The sequence below is a fragment of the Lathamus discolor genome, chromosome 3 (assembly GCF_037157495.1).
Source record: "Lathamus discolor isolate bLatDis1 chromosome 3, bLatDis1.hap1, whole genome shotgun sequence".
NCBI classification, from domain to species: domain Eukaryota; kingdom Metazoa; phylum Chordata; class Aves; order Psittaciformes; family Psittacidae; genus Lathamus; species Lathamus discolor.
The window spans coordinates 82,801,046-82,819,460 of NC_088886.1; the positions used below are offsets into that span (position 1 = coordinate 82,801,046).

At 41.0% G+C, this 18,415-nt stretch overlaps 1 protein-coding gene across 4 annotated transcripts in view; it reads right to left on the reverse strand.

Annotated features, from left to right (window-relative positions):
- PARD3B (par-3 family cell polarity regulator beta) overlaps positions 1-18,415 on the reverse strand; it is a 414,980-nt gene that overhangs the window by 99,043 nt on the left and 297,522 nt on the right. The gene's annotated exons all lie outside the window — the stretch shown is intronic.

Genomic DNA, 18,415 nt, shown 5'->3' on the forward strand with positions numbered 1-18,415 from the left:
AAGATATCAAGGAAGGAGTTGAGAAGAAATAATTACGAGAAGAAAAAAACAGTACTTATATGTAAAACACAGAAATTTTAGGTAATCAGAATACTGTGAGTTTTAATCTTAGTCATTCATCAATTTCCCACATTGCAAAATAACAGTATAAAAAGGCTGATACGCTGGGGGGAAAGAATGCCATCCAGAGGGACCTTGACACGCTTGTGAGGTGGGCTGATACCAACTTTATGAAGTTTAACCACGCCAAGTGCAAGGTCCTACACCTGGGTTAGAGCAATCCCAGGCACAGCTACAGACTGGGCAAAGAAGAGATTCAGAGTGGCCCTGAAGAGAAGGACTTGGGGGTGCTGGTCGATGAGAAACTTAACATGAGCTGGCTTCAGTGTGCACTCGCAGCCCAGAAAGCCAACCGTATCCTGGGCTGCATCAAAAGGAGTGTGACCAGCAGGTCGAAGGAGGTGATCCTGCCCCTCTATTCTGCTCTCGGGAGACCTCATTTGGAGTATTGTGTGCAGTTCTGGTGTCCTCAACATAAAAAGGACAGGGAATTGTGGAACAAGTCCAGAGGAGGGCCACGAGGATGATCAGGGGACTGGAGCACCTCCCGTATGAAGACAGGCTGAGAAAGTTGGGGCTGTTCAGGCTGGAGAAGAGAAGGCTGCATGGAGACCTCGGAGCAGCCTTCCAGTATCTGAAGGGGGCCTATAGGGATGCTGGGGAGGGACTCTTCATTAGGGACTGCAGTGACAGGACAACGGGTAATGGGTTAAAACTTAAACAGGGGAAGTTTAGATTGGATATAAGGAAATTCCTTCCTGTGAGGGTGGTAAGGCACTGGAATGGGTTGCTCGGGGAGGTTGTGAATGCTCCATCCCTGGCAGTGTTCAAGGCCAGGTTGGACAGAGCCTTTGGTGGCATGGTTTAGTGTGAGGTGTCCCTGCCCACGGCGGGAGGGTTGGAACCTGATGATCTAAAGGTCCTTTCCAACCCTAACTTTTTTTTTTTTTTTTTTAATAAAGGACTGGTTACAAAATTATTTGAACTCCCTACTTTCAAAAGCTATTTCTCGAAACAAAGTTGAAAAGCCCCACCAAACCTGAAATGTAAGGCACTGCAAGGCTGGATTAGTAACAAGCAGATTTTAAAGTGGCTGAAGGTTCTTATGACACCACACCTATCTCAAAGTAGTCTGCAGGGGCTGTGGTGTCAGCACCCACACTGACTGGACCATATGTTTTGCTCTTATCTGTAATTATTGTCCCTCATTCATGTTTGGCCATAATTTAAGGATTTGTTCTTTGTTTAAATGAGGATGTAATTGGAAAGAATAAAAATCTTACTGAGAGTACAAAACTAGGTAAGTTCGTAAGAGCTCTTTTAAAGAGTACTTCTGGATTTTTCTTTCTGCCTACTGATATACTGTCATTTAATATTTATGCTGTGAAAGTCCTCCAGAGACCCCAATCAGTTTGGGGGTCCCACTGTTCTATACCCTGTACAAATATGCATAACGTAAGTCTGCTTTATGCAGCCTATAAAAGGTGACTGAACTGGAGAGCTGCATTTCATTTCTGACAGAGCTAGACAGAATACTGGGGTCAAGCATGTCAAATATGTTCATGAATTATGGGCCAAAAGGTATAAAAATGTCCCCTACTCTTCCCCAATTTGAAACTCTCAGTTGCACAAGTAAATGATCAATCTGTGTGTTCCTACACAAATCGCCTTGCATGCGTGACAACAATGATGTACAGAAAAGTAATGATTTATTTATCATATATACCATATTGCAAGCTATGTACTCTGATTCAAAGCTGCAAACTACCCTGTGAAAGTCTGCAGCATTGCCTCGGTGATCTTTCTTTTACCTTTTTTATTTTTCATGTCAGGCCAAACTGACTCAAGTAGAATAGCTGAACTACTATGCATATACTTAAACTGTAAATCACTGACTTTAGGTTTCTCCTCTGATGAAAGCAGAAAAAAGCAGAAATCTTGCAAATACTCAGGCTCATAAGTTAATGATCCAAATCTTTTGTGACTTTCATCAATAATTCTGAGCTTGTGGTCAAATGAAGTTCTTGGAGTCCCTGCAGAAAGTCTTCCAGACAGTAAGAACTTGGTTAGAAAGAGAATAATGGCCGAAAAAGACAGACACGTAGCATGTGCTGCTAGTAAGAAGAAGGGAAAATACTGCAGGTAATAACATGAAATGCTTTCATCTTGGCTCTGCCATGGGCTGTGCTGGGGAGTAGGAAAGAGTCGTATCCCAGTGCATGGTTTTTCTTCCTTCTTCTGTGTGGCAATGAGAAATGTGGGGTCTTAACATTCTTTGAGGGATCCTTTGATCAAGCCGTATATACACCTCACCTATAAACAATCTTCGGTTCTTTCTTTGTGATCCCTACTCATTCCAGTGCTTCCAGAAAGACAGCAGATTCTGTCCATGCTTTACTTTTCCTGAGTACAGAGCAGCACACTGATTCCACTGCTGCTTTTTGAGCGCTAGCGGTCCCAAGACAGTGGAGCCACAAACTCCACCAGAGAATGGTGGTGGCAGTGAAGGCAGCAGTTGGGAAACACAGGAGGGCCAGAGGTTATACATACAGAGTGAGAAGATACAAAGTGAGAAGGGCTCACAGATTTAGAGATACCTCAAGTGAAAAAGAAAAGCTAGATGAAACTCTGTATATATTGCTCTCTACAGAGATGTCAGGCAGCCAAACAATAAATTGCCTGAGGACGAGCACCAGCAGGCTGCACCTGAAACACCCCTGCTCTCTAACACTCGCACATGCTGGGAAGGTCTCACGGCAGTTTTCTCAAGAGAGGGTGTATTAGCACTTGCATCTCGGTCATAATCCATCTCTGGTACTTTGTTTATATTCAGACTGCCTACTTTTCTGCCACAGTTTCAATTACGGGTTTGTGGAGTCTCATATTTGACTGTAGTATGTATTGATTTTGAAAACATTATTCTTGGGCATTTTGTATTGCTGCAGGGAGTTGAAGTTGGATATGCTGCATACTCAAGAGGAAAGAAAAAAAAATCTTTAACATACATCCCTTTCGAGCCAAGGTTTTATTTCTTGCTTACTGGGGAAATACATTTTAAATAAAATAAAGTGACAATTTTGATTGTAATAACCGCCAATGACAACTCTTAGCAAAAATAGCGCTGTTTGCTGGTAGAGCTGCTCTTGCCATAAAACTGGCAAGTTCCAGTGTAATTATAAATCTGAAATAGTGAGTCGGTTTTGATGAAAACGGCTTTTGCTTTTTTTTTGCTATTTTTTACTTCAGATGGGATTTGTGTAGGCTTACAATTTTACTTGTTACGTTAAGTATACAGCATACAGCCCAAGGCTAGGGAAATGTTCAGATTTTTGGCCTCTTTTGCACATTGCTATAGCATGAAAATCCATTCTCTTTTATTATTATTATTGTAATATGTCTTTCAGCTCAACCAAAATCTTGCACAAACATTAAAAAGTAAAACCAGCAAAAAATTTAACACTGTTAAGAAAAGCAATACAGAGTAGACAGTATTAAACCAAAAGACCCAGTCTCACCTCTGCCTGAATTTACACCCTGTTCTAAAAAAAATCATGGCCTCCTCACTGATGCATTCTAATTGCCATGGTCTTCCAACGATACAATTATCTTCCACCCATTGTAATTTTGCATGGGCTTGTGCACTACAGGCTTAATGGTTCTCTACTGAGAAAAAAGAAGAAAGAAATAGAAGTACTTGCTGCCCAACTGTGTTTGATCATGTTCTCACTGACATCAGTGTGAGGCCCTTCGGTGTTTTCAACAAGGACAGGATAAAAATCTGTTGTCAAAATTATCCTATGGAATTAACCGAATCCATATAAAATTCTATGAACACTGAATGGCTTTAGGATTTGAATTTCCAATTCTCCAGGCAACAAATAATTGGATTGTGGTAAAATCTGCCTTTCATATTAATACTATCATCAGAAGAACAAAAATATGAAAAAATGTATGGCACACAGGCTTTTCAAAAGGTCTGTTTTGCCATACTGTGCAGAGCAAAATTCTCTTCAACTTAATATCTGATGGAATTGTTACTCTGAAAACCCTAAGTAGCAAATGGAGAAATACAACTAGAAGATCTGAAAATAAATGCATCAGCTGTATCCTCTCATTCTATAACCATCTATAATCAATTTATGTCAAATGAAGCCACTTGTAATCATAGTGACAGTAAGGAAATAAAACCGTATCTGCTTCAGCTCTCTGATTATCCACTGTAAATGCCTGGGAAGTACTGTTAAAGAAGGTAAAGCTCTAATAACCTCAGTATACTTTTCAGTTGAGAAAATTAATATTCCAGCTACTCAGAGCATAGTCCTCCTGTAAACAAAGCATAAAGGGATTTTCTTTATGTGAACAGATCTCTGAGTGCTTCATCCTCATGGGAAAAGCCCATATGCAACAGTTGAAAAACATGCTGTGCAGGAGTGAGGAGCTATTCTATTTCTATTAATTTCAAAGGATGCCCTGCAAGTAACTAAAATTTTTCCTCTTAGAAGCATTAAATGAAGTTTGAATATCAAAAGTGCGTTGTCTTTGTGCAGTATTTATTACCATTCTATTGGCATACGTACGCTTCTTTCCAAGGCTTCCAAGAGATAAAAAACAAACGTCCTACAGACCTGCTCTGTTATACTTGGGATAAACGTCTTATATGCAAGACCTAAAGCTGTGGTCATGGCAACACTTCGTTTCCATGTGGAGCCGTGAGCTTCCAGATCTCAAATGTGTTGATATTTGCTTCAAGGATTAAAAAAGCAGGCAGGTCTATAAAGTCCCAGACTTCTAAGCAGGTGAAACATCTGGTGAGTGGGACACCAAGCAGCTAGCTGACTGAATTCAGCAATTTGGATTTCTTAGTTAATTCGGTTGCCCTAGATCAGTAGGTGTCACTGTAGCTAACAGGGACACAACGGAACTGCAAACATCTGCGGGGAAGCAATTCCAGAGGGCCCATGACACAATCAAGCAAGATACGAAGTCGAACAATGTCATAAAGTCTTGACATCTCCAGAAATGATCTGTAAAAAAAGAGTGATTTGTAAAGTACATCTAACAAAAGCTCTGACTCCCAGTCATTTCACAGCAAATGGGGAAAAATGCCAAGATTATTAAAGCAGGTCCCTTATGAAAGACTAGAAATAACCCTTAAAATTAAATTTAAATGTGAGTAAGAATGAATGAGTGAGCAAGAAAGATAAAGATACTAATAAGGTATGATTTTCAAGTTCACACAGGGACTATAAAAAGCTTATTAACTGCCACTATTGCCGTGTGTTTTAAGTTATTTTATCACTCAGCTTTACAGCAGAAAGAATACTCTAGAAGCAGTACTGTGTTTTGATTAATCACTTTTATACATACGCTTTTACGGAGTATTAAACATTGCCATAAAGATCTTTAGTGAATCAGACTTGTTGGTGATTACAGGCCAGGTTCATTTTACATTTATGTTAATAGAAGCATTAATGAAATACGTCTTTCATATTTTTAGTGGCTCTTTAAATACCTAAAAGGTTTGTTACTTAATGTTTACTTATTGGGCCAATGTATGCCATTGAGTATTACCATTGAGTATGCCATTACCAGTGGGATCAGGAGCTTTTCAACAGCTAAAAGAGGAAAAGAAAGAAGAGAACATGCTGCAGTAAAACATGTTTTGGGAATTTAAGAACAGAGCAGACACAGCAAAGGCTGGGCAGCACTGTTCAAATCTCCAGCAGCCAAGAAGAAGAAAGTTCCTCCATGCAGCTCTGCACTGGAGGCCTGAGAGCCAGGAAGGTGAGCATCTCTTTTCCTTGCCTCACCACCAGCTCCCTGCTCCCACTGAGTTCATCCCATTCCCTCTGCAGAGGATTTAGCCTCAGCAACATCAAGATGCCCCAGTGTACAAGATCTATCACAGCAGGGTGAGAGAAAAACCCAGATAAGATGACAAACACAGGAAATGGCCATTTCAGCCCCTTTGGCTCTCTTCCTGCTCCTGGTGAGGTTGTTTAGAGGAAAATCTACATGGCCAGCCTTGTGCTTCCCTGCTTGCTCACCTGCTGAGACTCACTCCCAGGGCAGTACCAAGTGAGAGGCAGGCAGCAAGAGCAGCAGCTTTCCATAATGAACAATGGGCAGCTTAGGCAAAGACAGCTCCCATGAAAAGGGAACAAATGATCTAATCTCTGATTTATTCTGTTAGTGGAGGCAACACAAATTTGGTAAAACATCTTGTGCTACAATTATTATTTGTATTTCACAAATGCAGATAAATATAATGAATGTGAGTATCCTCATATTTACCCATCTTCAAATTATTTTGGAGGATAAGCCACATTATTCTAATGCTGCAATCAGAGTTAAACTGGTTATGGTCAACAGGAAAAGAGAAGGTTATGCAGAAAATGTGAATATAAAGAAATCCACATTACTAACACCAATATATGTTGCTCCTCTTATGTCAACGTTAAGTGAACAAGTGCCTTTTTTTTTCTTTTCATTTTAATTACTGTATCAGGCTGCTGGAGCTACACAAAAATGACTGCGCTTCCAGATCCAGCCTAATGGGAGCAAAACTTATCTTTTTAACAACTCTGATTAAACACAACCTCCCCCCACCCGTTTATTTCTTTGATGCCCAAATTAGCATCTTTTCTGCAGCATGCTGAATTAATTAGTACAGTGACAAAGAATTAGTCCAGATAAGATCAAAGCTGAAACCATATTTATCTGGAATTTGAAATTAAGAGCAGAGTATTAACCCTCAGCACTTCAAGGAGCTTTCCACATGGCATACTTAGTAAGCCTTCCAGGAGTTCATTCAGAATAAATCAACAGTGAAATTTTTTTCCTCACTGAAGTTTTGCTAAAAGGAAAATAAAATTGCCATAAAGCCTGCTACAATGTGGAGCTGCCTTTAAAGCATACCCTGAACATGCTACTTATTATGTAACTTGTAGGCATCAGTAGAACAAAGCAAACAAAGCTGAGAAAAGACAGTTAATCACATTTGTATTAATGCTTGGATCATCACATCGTTCCCAGACTTAATGGCTAATGAAAGAATTCCCAGCACCAAATCTTGAGAAGCTGCTTGCTGTAACACCTCACAGGTAAATAACCTATAATCTTCAACGGATAGGGTCACACGCAGAAACAAAATGCCAAACAGAAGCCCTGAATTACAGAATGAAGGTTACACTGAGAGTGTCAACCATGTAGGCAGCAATAAATGAAAATCTTCATGGCTGGTATCATTGTCTTGGATATTCTCTCTGTTTCAGTATCAGAAAAAAGACTGAAGGCTGTTTACCATGTGAAATGCGAGATGTTGCTCTTAGGCCTAGAAATTGCAGACCACAGCCAATCTAAATAATCACCCCAAAATATTTGCACCCATCATCTTCCCTAAGCCTTTGAGCCTCATACCCTTTAAATAAAAATAAATGTAGAAGTTGGTCTTAATTTAGATACATGTGAGTCATTGTAAATCATTTTGGTAATTAGATATTAGGAAATCCTTACCAATGGGGCAGTTCTGTTCATCTCTGCCAAATATCAAATCTTACTTCTGAGGCATATGAACAAAGAAACTAAAACAAGGACTGTGACGGTACCCTAAGACTTGGGCCACCTGAGTTAGAAGTGGTTGCTGTAAACCGACAAAGTCCATCTACTGAACCAAAGGAATAACTCTTACCAGCTACTATATACAGACAGACAACAGAAGGCAGCTATGAGAAGTCATCCTTCATACTCCAAGGAACTTATTTTTAAGAAACATGCCAAGGTAGTCTGAGTGTTGGAGACAGCGTTCATGAAGAGTGGTCACCACTACTATTATGTGATCAGGAAAATCATGATACTGAATGGCAGCTATGTATCTGTTTCCATGAAATGATGCTTCAATCATCTCATGACTGTGTTCCTAGTCTTTAGTCACCAGTACAAGAATTCTGCATTCCACATCATATGCATCAAGAAAGAAAAAACTGCAGTAATAGAGCACAGCTGTGATTTACGGCTTCATTAGAAGGAAAAAATTGATTTATAGTCTGTACAATACAACAAGCACTGCCAGCTTGTCCACCAGACTGTGGAATTACCCTCCACCCAAGTAAGGAATTATTCCCATAAATTCTTATTTTTCCGTACTTCATACAGCATCAGCCATTTTCTCCTCTTGGTTCCACCCTACAGGCGAATTATTTCTGCTGAAGTGAATACTAATCCTGTCCCAGCCAGCGCATAGGAACAGCTATGCCTATTCTGCACTGAGTCTGCAAATGCCAACCTGCCAACCCCATGGGAACGTTACAATCACACCTATGGTGTATTAACTCCATACTCAAAGCAAAGGAAAAAGACCAGACTATTAAGCCCTTGACACTGCTTTCTTAATTCCCATTTCATAGTCATCCATTTTCGAATGTCCATGAAAAGGAAACAGAGAAGCAGGCAGTTAGGCTAGCTACTAATTTTCCCAGGAATGCAGGAAAACAATAAATGCAGTTTCTGACTGAACCTTAGATGAATAGGTTCAGTCAGAATTCCTATTTGTCTAAGGTTCAGTCAGTAAGACAAAGTGGGAGACAGAGACTCCACGTGCAGTCTGTGGATGTTGCCAGCTCCCCCTCCAGAACTACCTGCTGACTCTGTGGTTTTCTCAGATGTGGCTTTGGAGATTCAGCAGTCAAATGAGAGCCAGCATGCCCTGGTGTCCCACCTGCATCTCCAGTCCTCTGCAGGTAACTGAGAGCCACCTGAAGGTGAGACAGGGAAAAAACCAACTGAAAGCTAAAAGATAGCTCTTTGAGTGCCAAACTTCTCAAGAACAGACTGATGAGTTTCTTTTTTTCTATTTCAGGCTTTCTCCTCATCTGTTGTGTGTCTCTCTTCCCTATTACTATAGCCACATGACCCCAGAATTCACTGAAGTATCAGCTACATATTATGTACGTATGCATCTGTATTATGCCTGTTTATAATGGGAAAGACTTCATTTTTCTCATCTTGTAACTCTTGTGCTATTTTGTGTTTTTCTTAGCATTTCAGCTACTGAAGCACTACATGAGAATCTCCACTCACACTACAGAACTTTTTGCTCAGCCCTCTTGGCTATGGAAAAACAATGTGCAACTGTGACATTGTCAGAACTGCAGATACAAAACTCATGGAGCAAATTAAATACATGTTTGCAAAAAAACCACCAAAACAAACAACCCTGAAAACCTGCTACATTTGCACCAGAGCCATGGTACGCTGAGGTGTCAGACTTGCTAATCATCTCACCACTGCAGTATTCACCTTAACCAAACCACGTGCCTTCCTCTCCTTACATGCTGCAGAGGGGATTTGTTTGGGCTTATCTGACTTTCATGAAGTGAAACTGCTTACTGCAGGTTCCAGCAAGATCTCCAGGAAAAACATGTCCCTTGAAACAGAGCAGGAACACAGGACTCCCCTATGTTTCAGTTAAGACAACAAGCTCCATTCTCTGTGGGAACGTAGTGACTCTCTAAGGATTAATTAATGTTGAGCATATATCATCATACCCATTCTCCAAACAAAGAAACTGAAGCATGAAGGGTAAAAATGTCCTGCACCATTTGAAAGGTCCTGTTCTCTGATCACGTCAGAGCTATGATTACATAATCACTACGTATCTACCTGCCTCATTTTCCAGCCAGTTTGCTATGATGCTTTTTCCCCTTGACTATTTCTCCCCCATCTCCTTTAAGTTCTCTCCTCATTCATTTCTTCCTCCTTTCCTAACACACTCTCCCCCTCCTTGCTCCACACTCCTTTAATATGCTCTGCTGCTGCACGGCTACAGAAATACCTCTTCCTCGATATTTCTGCTGGAGACTGCACAAAAGGAATGTGGCTTGGGAACCAGCACTCTTGCCTTGAAATGTTATGCAGAAATATGCAGTAGAGACATGCAGAGGTCTCTACAGCTGCTGAGCTACCAAAGCTGGTCTCCATCCTCAGTGGGATGCATTAGACTGTATTTTAGCTCTGCACTGCTCAGACTGCTTGAGAAACTGAACTAAGAGACAGTACACAGTGAAGAGACTCTTTTGAAGGGAGACTTTGGGAGAGAGATGGCTCTTGAATAGGAAAAGGAGGTTGTAAAGGCAAACAGAAAACTTAGTGTGACTTGTTTTTCCCAATGAACTTCTAAGGTTAAAGCATCACAAATTCCACTTTCGCATGCGCACTGCAGCTGAACATATTTACAAAGCAGTAACATTCAAAACAATGCCAAACTAAGAGCGGAGTTATATGTAAAGTATTTAGAAAGATGTGTTTTTGCATAATAAATAAGAGATGGTTTTGCATTTTTAAACTGTCAAAATCAGTCCTTCAGATAAATAATACCTTCCCTCCCTGGCCTTGGCTATTGCACATTACTAATTAGACACAGTAGTTTGTGGTTAACATCCTTCCCTGCAGATTTATTATTAGCTTGTATATTGTTTTCAGTAGAATTGTGCTAATGGTAAGGTCTGCTGGAGGCCAACTGCATGAAGCCACTGGGAGGAGAAATCTGTTTGCCTGTCAAAACAGTGGCTATCAATTAGAACTGTAAATGTGATTCCTTTAAGTGTCTTGGATGGTAGCAGAGATTTCCAGTGATGGATTAGGGAGCTGAATCACTTTCATATTGTATTTTCAAGTACAAAAGCTTTCAAGCAAACGGCTGTCCACATGAAAAAAATTCACCACTATTTTTGAGCAAATGTGGAAGAACCAACCTGATCTGCTATTTTTCCAGAATCCCAGCTATAGGGCACTTTATGTGGCATACTGACAAAATTGGTACTAGAGTATTCTGTGGTTTGCTGAGGAAAACTTAGCTTAAGATAGCTATGGCAGCAGGAGAAAAAAAAAAATGAAGTTGTTGAAAGACATGATGCATCAAAAAAGAACCAGTGAGACAATGCAATTCCACTGTTCACTGATTTGGGATGCAGCCCTGGCACACAGAAAGCAATTTCCCCTTTGATACAAGCACCCAGCTCTCATTAGCATCACTGAGTTGTGTGGACATACTGATGGGAATATATTCCCTGTATTTTGCAGGAAATTAACACCACTCACTCGGGGACTGAAGGAGGCACTGTCTGTCACTCAGGCAGCCTCTCTGCCAGTTAATTAAGCAAAAACCTCTGCCACAGATCTCAAGAGGAAGCTCTTCCCTGTTCTTCTTGGTAGAGCAAAACTGACACAAAGCAAAATGTCAGGAGCAGGAGCTGGGAAGTGGTGATGTTCAGGGAAGATGTACTTCAGCCTGCCTTTGCCACTAGGATTTGTGGATTTTGTAAATAGTTATTAGCAATCAAATGTATTAGTTATAGCTGAGTTTAAGCTTTAAGAACGATTTAAGAAAGTATTTTCAACTCATACTTTGTGGTTTTTGGTTACTGGCTATTTTCAGGAGAGGTAATCTCAGATAGCATGTATAAAAACAAGTCAGCAAGACTGTTAAACCCTCCAGGACGCTGATGCCAATTTCATGCCAAGAAAGTGACTAACCAATACAAGAAGAACAAAGGACTCCACCATACTCACCAAATGTGGCTCTGGCAGCTGAAGGACAAGATTTCAGGATGGGGAGGGTTTCACCCAGTTGCTACATGACAGACTCTCTCTTCAGGCTGAACGTATTAAAAACCTTTCCTCAGTACCACTTTATAGATAAATATCAGAACTGACTGAAATTTTTAGCCAATTACATGAACTACGCTGCTCTGTCATATCTGCTTTCAATAGTATTGCTCATGAACTATGTGCCAGAAACTTACTTTATAAGGTTTCAATGAAAACCTGGCAACCACTTCTGTTTCTTGAATCTTAAAAGCAGTAATTCTGGCGCAATCAGACAGAGAAATACATTTGACTGGATAAGGCCAGAGAAAATTGCCAGAGTAGTGCTTCAAACCACGAAGTATTTTATTTTGCTGGCTATTACAACCACGTAGCTTAAAGTTGCACAAACAACACAAACAGCCCAGATTCTCAAGCTTTTTCCTCCTTACATATTTCTTGCCTTTCACACATTGACTCTCTACCACAGATATTTATGCCCTATATTTAAAAGAATTATTTGGTATTGGTTTTCGTATTGCCAGCCTGTTATTTTTCACGTGACAACACAGGGGGAAATCTCTCTGCTTTCTTGTACAGCAATGTTTTGCTCATCACACAAAGGCTTTGATTTCTTTTCCCACTACCCCGAGAGCTCCATGTCCTAAGGTTATATTCAGTCATTCAACTGTTCGCAATACTAGGCCACTAGCACTAATTTTACCAAGTGACCAAAATGAGCACAGATATCTTACAAATTCTGCATGTTATCATCTCAGCATAAAAAAGTTAGTCTGAAAAGGAACTTAATTATGGGGGTGATAAAACAAATGCTAAATTCAAAGCCCACAGCAGCATAGGAGGCTGAAGAACACAGATGAAGATTGTCACTCATTTCATTAAAACTTCTGCCACAGGAGATGCCAGGAGAAAACAGTATCACTGCATGAATAAAACCTAAATGGTGTTGATAAAAAACTACTCCAGGGTGTGCAGTCAGTCAATTAACTCTCTTTTTTTGTTTCCAACCTGTGCCTGCTTCAATCACATTTTTTACTGAATGTATTAGGTTCTAGCCATTGTCCACTAAATAATTTGTAGGGAAAAAAAACCCACCCTGGCTCATAGGCTACCCCATGAACCGAACACAATCATTCTTCATTACAAAGAACATTCTGCTTATCTGTCATTAACCGCAACTGATCTCACATATTGTTTCCATTTCTAAACTTGATAACTCATTGTTTAAAAACTACCTTCACAAGCAGAGGGGAGGAGAAGCCACTCGGCACTTGGAAAACATGTTTTGGCCACAGGCCCAAAAATTTACTGCATAAAACCCCCCCACAACTGTACGAACACAAATTTCACCACACAAGTGCTCACAGTTGATGAATTACATTTAGCTCAAAGTATTTCATGTGTAAAACAAACTAGAGACCTGACTGTGAAAAAACTTAAGCATCTGCATGTCAATTTTTCTGGCTGTATCCTTGGTCTTGTATCATGGGAAAGAGCGTAAAGAATTTATCAACTATATACCACTTATTATTTGATCTTTTTATACCACTACTACTTTCATTTTATTAGAACATTTAAAATTGATTTTTTTTGTTAATAATTGAGTTGTCTCTGTACTCTTGTATTATTGTTGTGCATCTAGACAACGATGTACATACCCTTGGATGAAGCTGCATTACTGATTTACAGTGCCATGATGCTGTTACTTGGTCATGGTCTTATAACTAAAAGCCTAGTTGCCTGGCCTTAATTTTGCTTTTCTTCTCATGTGGGTAAATTTAACCCTTTTACCCCATTCTCTCCAGTCATACAACTTCCTGCCATCTTCTGCCTCATTTGTACATAGCCATCCACTTGTACCATGGTCTCTTTTCCAGCTGCTGCTGAATAGACAAGTATCACTACAAATATAGCCCACTGATCCTTGGAAAAAAGAAGTAACAGGATATGGGAATGTGAAGCAAAAATCATGGTCAAATCCAAGGTCCAATTTCAATAACTGGAAAGCTGTACACGTGGAAAAAACATTCCCCAAAGTCCTCACAATAGCTGGAATTAAGAACTACATCTTTCGTGCTATTAGACATACTTCCTCTAGCAATTAGTTGGTACATTCTCTAAATAAGCAGAGTAGTGAAAACCAGTTAATGCCCCAGCACTGCTATTGGAAATCTTTAACAAAAATCGCTAGCATTAAGCAGACTGGTTCAAATCTAGTTCCAAACAGAGGACAGTGAGGAATTTGCCTCTTATAATGCGGCTAGTACTGTCTGAATCTGAAATGAAAAGGGGAAGGTAGAGAAATGGAGATACTTAGTGGTTCTCATCTTGCTCAAGAAATATCTAGAAGGTGGAATGGAGTCTGAGAATCAGAATGCTTGCACAAGGGAAGAAATTAGACAACAGATTTAACTGCGCTAAGGTGCAAAATACTTGCTTTTTGTTGATTTGAATAAAAAAGAACTCAGATTCATTTTAGCTTAAGCAAAAAAAGGCAAGATAAATATACATGTGGGAGGGGCAAACATCAAATATCTGTGTGAGTTCTGTTGCGGAGGATGATCGCTAGGGAAGAGAAAACACTAGAATTGAGATAAATGTGCAATATCACTAACGTCTGTGCATTAAAACCTTCAAGTTAATTTTATTTCTGTTAGCTACTCTTTTTAAAAGCCTATTTAGTGGACACCACATTCCAGTTTGTCTTATCAGCACAACTAGTCAAAAAAGAAAGTAAATACAGAGGCCTGAACAACACCCCACCTGGGAAATTCCTTCTCCTCTTTCCAGTAGTTGCTGTCCTGAATTCCAGCACTGCCTAGGAAACAAAGCACAGGCTTTTCGTGTCCTTGTGATTCCAAACACAGCACATGCTAAGGAACAGTCATTTCCCCGAGCCAGAAGCAACACATAAAGGTCTATTTTGTTCTAGCCCATATTTTTAATTCCCCCAGTAGATGCAGTGTTTACCATGTTACAGAACAGCTGCTCCAACCAAATGCAAACACTGCGTTTGTCTTGTGGTATTCAAGTTATTGCGCCAGAGAAACTCCGTGTCTCCTTTCGACAAGATATTTCTCAGATGCATTGTTTTCCCAAATATCAAACACAGAGAGAAAACTGGTTGAAAATAATAATTTCATTGCAACTTTATCAAGACATGGAGAAGTCTTTCTAAAAGGAAAACCATTGAGATAAATGAAGTTGCTAAGCCACTGGCCATCATATTTGAAAAATCATGGCAGTCAGGTGGAGTTCCCGATGACTGGAAAAGGAAATATAACCCCCATTTTCAAGAAGGGGAAAATGGAAGACCCGGGGAATTACAGACCAGTCAGTCTCACCTCTGTGCCTGGCAAAATCTTGGAGCACATTCTCCTGGAAGGCATGCTAAGGCACATGAAAAACAATAAGGTGCTTGGTGACAGCCAGCATGGCTTCACTAAGGGGAAATCCTGCCTGACCAATTTGGTGGCCTTCTATGATGGAGCTACGGAACTGATGGACAGGGGTAGAGCAGTTGATGTCATCTACCTGGACTTGCGCAAAGTGTTCGACACTGTCCCACAACACATCCTTGTCTCTATATCAGAGACACATCAATTTGATGGATGGACCACTCGGCGGATAAAGAACTGGCTGGATGGCTGCACGCAAGGAGTTGTGGTCAATGGCTCGATGTCCGGCTGGAGACCGGTAACGAGTGGGGTCCCTCAGGGATTGGTGCTGGGACCAGTCTTGTTCAATGTCTTTGTCGGTGACATGGACAGTGGGATTGAGTGCGCCCTCAGCAAGTTTGCCGATGACACCAAGCTGTGCGGTTTGGTCGATACGCTGGAGGGAAGGAATGCCATCCAGAGGGACTCTGACACGCTTGTGAGGTGGGCTGATGCCAACCTCATGAAGTTCAACCATGACAAGTGTAAGGTCCTACACCTGGGTCGGAGCAATCCCAGGCACACTTACAGGTTGGGCAAAGAAGAGATTCAGAGCAGCCCTGCGGAGAAGGACTTGGGGGTGCTGGTCGATGAGAAACTTAACATGAGCCAGCTTCAGTGTGCACTCGCAGCCCAGAAAGTCAACCGTATCCTGGGCTGCATCAAGAGAAGTGTGACCAGCAGGTCGAAGGAGGTGATCCTGCCCCTCTATTCTGCTCTCGGGAGACCTCACCTGGAGCACTGTGTGCAGTTCTGGTGTCCTCAACACAAAAAGGACATGGAACTGCTGGAACAAGTCCAGAGGAGGGCCACGAGGATGATCAGGGGACTGGAGCACCTCCCGTATGAAGACAGGCTGAGAAAGCTGGGGCTGTTCAGCCTGGAGAAGAGAAGGCTGCGTGGAGACCTCAGAGCAGCCTTCTGGTATCTGAAGGGGGCCTATAGGGATGCTGGGGAGGGACTCCTCATCAGGGACTGTAATGACAGGACAAGGGGTAATGGGTTAAAACTTAAAACTTAAACAGGGGAAGTTTAGATTGGATATAAGGAAGAAATTCTTTCCTGTGAGGGTGGTGAGGCACTGGAATGGGTTGCCCAGGGAGGCTGTGAATGCTCCATCCCTGGCAGTGTTCAAGGACAGGTTGGACAGAGCCTTGGGTGGGATGGTTTAGTATGAGGTATCCCTGCCCATGGCAGGGGAGTTGGAACTTGATGATCTTGAGGTCCTTTCCAACCCTAACTATTCTATGATTCTAAATCAGAAAAGTCTTCTCTTATTATTAAATAATAACTTAAGCACAGGATTAAAGTTAGCCAGATCACTTATGCTATTAATGACCTAATTTTTTTACCCACCTTTATCATATCCCTTGATGTTCCTGAAATGAAACAAGCTCTTAGACCCCTTCTCTCCTGAATCATAGCCCTTTGCAAGAAACTGACACACTCCTCTTTTTCTGAACCTTATACCTAACCCCAAATGAGGACCCTAAAATAACTCAGCAACCTGTATTCATAAGATGTCATAGTTCCTACTTAAATTTCTTTGCTTACTGTCCTTCACCATTAGCCTCTCGGCCGTCCGATAGCCAGCAAGCAGTGCTGCTCTTTGAGCCCTCCTTTCGGATTCAAACCTAAATATTACTATTAAAATAATCTCACCTAGACCATTGCCATGTGTAAGCCACATCCTTGTCCTTGTGCAGCATCTATAAAAGTCAGCTGGCATACGATTTGCTCGCCCTTATTCTCACATGTGCCTTTCAGGCCACTGGCAACTGTTTCAAGGCTGGAATCACGGCTGTCCACTAGAATGCTCTTCACTTCATACATGTTCATCATGCTAAGAACAGCTGGGATCCTCCACCTTGGGACTGACTGGAACATTTTCTTACTTGAGGACCAACATCTGTGAAACGCACTGAACTTGGAGAACTGTCAGATCCAGAGTTCAGTGATGTTCAGAGAAGAGTATTTTCTTCAACATTTGTATCTGCATTTTCGTGTATGTGGTAGGAGACAGAGAGGGGAGAGAAAATGAAGCTGATGCAGATAGTACAGTTAGAAAGCATATGATAACAACTACAAAGAGGTTCAAAGCTTTGTAAAATTTCTAAGACGAGCTACATAACAAGGTAAGTGCTTTAAAACAGCACTAATTTTAAAAGTGCAAGCTCCTTATTTAAGTCATCAAACGCTAAGACGGAAAAGGATGAACTCAGTGGGGTAACTCAGTGCTGAATAAGAACCGTCTGGCTTCTCTCATGAATTCATGATCATGTAAATTGTGTGATCTCCCCACTCTGCCAACAGAGCAAAAGTTTAATCCATGTAAGTAAGTTAATGTATCAATTTCTATGACTCTCTGAAGCTCACTAAAGCCTGCAAAAGCAGTGAAAACCTGATACTTTCAACAGGCTTTTGTCACCAGTGTGAAACATGCTCCTCCCCCCAGTCCTTCTTAATTTTGCTGACATAGGGTGATTTCCAAAGGCACAAAGTCTGGCCTCCCCGAAGCTGCAAAAGCTGTCAGTTCTCCCCTACTGCCCCACATGCTTCTTGAGCTTTTGCACCTACGCAAGAACTTTTCTCCTGCAACATCTTAGAAAAGCAATTCTTAAGAAAACAGTGGCACATCTGAACTGGAATGGATTGAACCCTGTAGCAACATATTCTTTTGTACTTGGGAAGAAGCCTCATCAGCAAAGCAGCTAAAAAGACAAGAATGGATGACTGTAACCTATTTAGCTGCCTAGATCCTCACAGTTCTGATTCTGACTTCCTCCTGTTTCTACTCACCACCCTCTCCCAGAACAGATTAAAAACAAAACCTCAGCACTGTTGTTTGTACAACAAGGTTCAGCTGGCTCCCTCATCACCTTAAGAATGTGACAGCCCATAGGGTTAGGAGAGAGGAAAGCCTAGAACTCCATATAAATCAGAATTTGAACAAGTGAAACTAAGATCAGAATAAACAAGACTATTCTGATCTGATATTAACTGTACAGTAAAGCTTGTTTTGTGCAATGAGCAAATTACGCATGCCAAAGTTGAAAAGCGAATATAATATAGTCATAACTTTTTTGTTCCCACTTTTACTTTATGAAATCCTTACAACTCATCTGAACCCTTAAATAAACCCCCAACCACACATACAGAACCGTATCTTGTACATTAACACGTTGAAAAAAGGATGCTACAAGGCTGCTGACCAATTTTCTTTTCAGCAACCCCCTTAGGCAGAATGTGTTCACACCAGAAACACCATCACTCCACTTTTAAGCAATGCAAAAAATGTCCCTATACAAACAGTT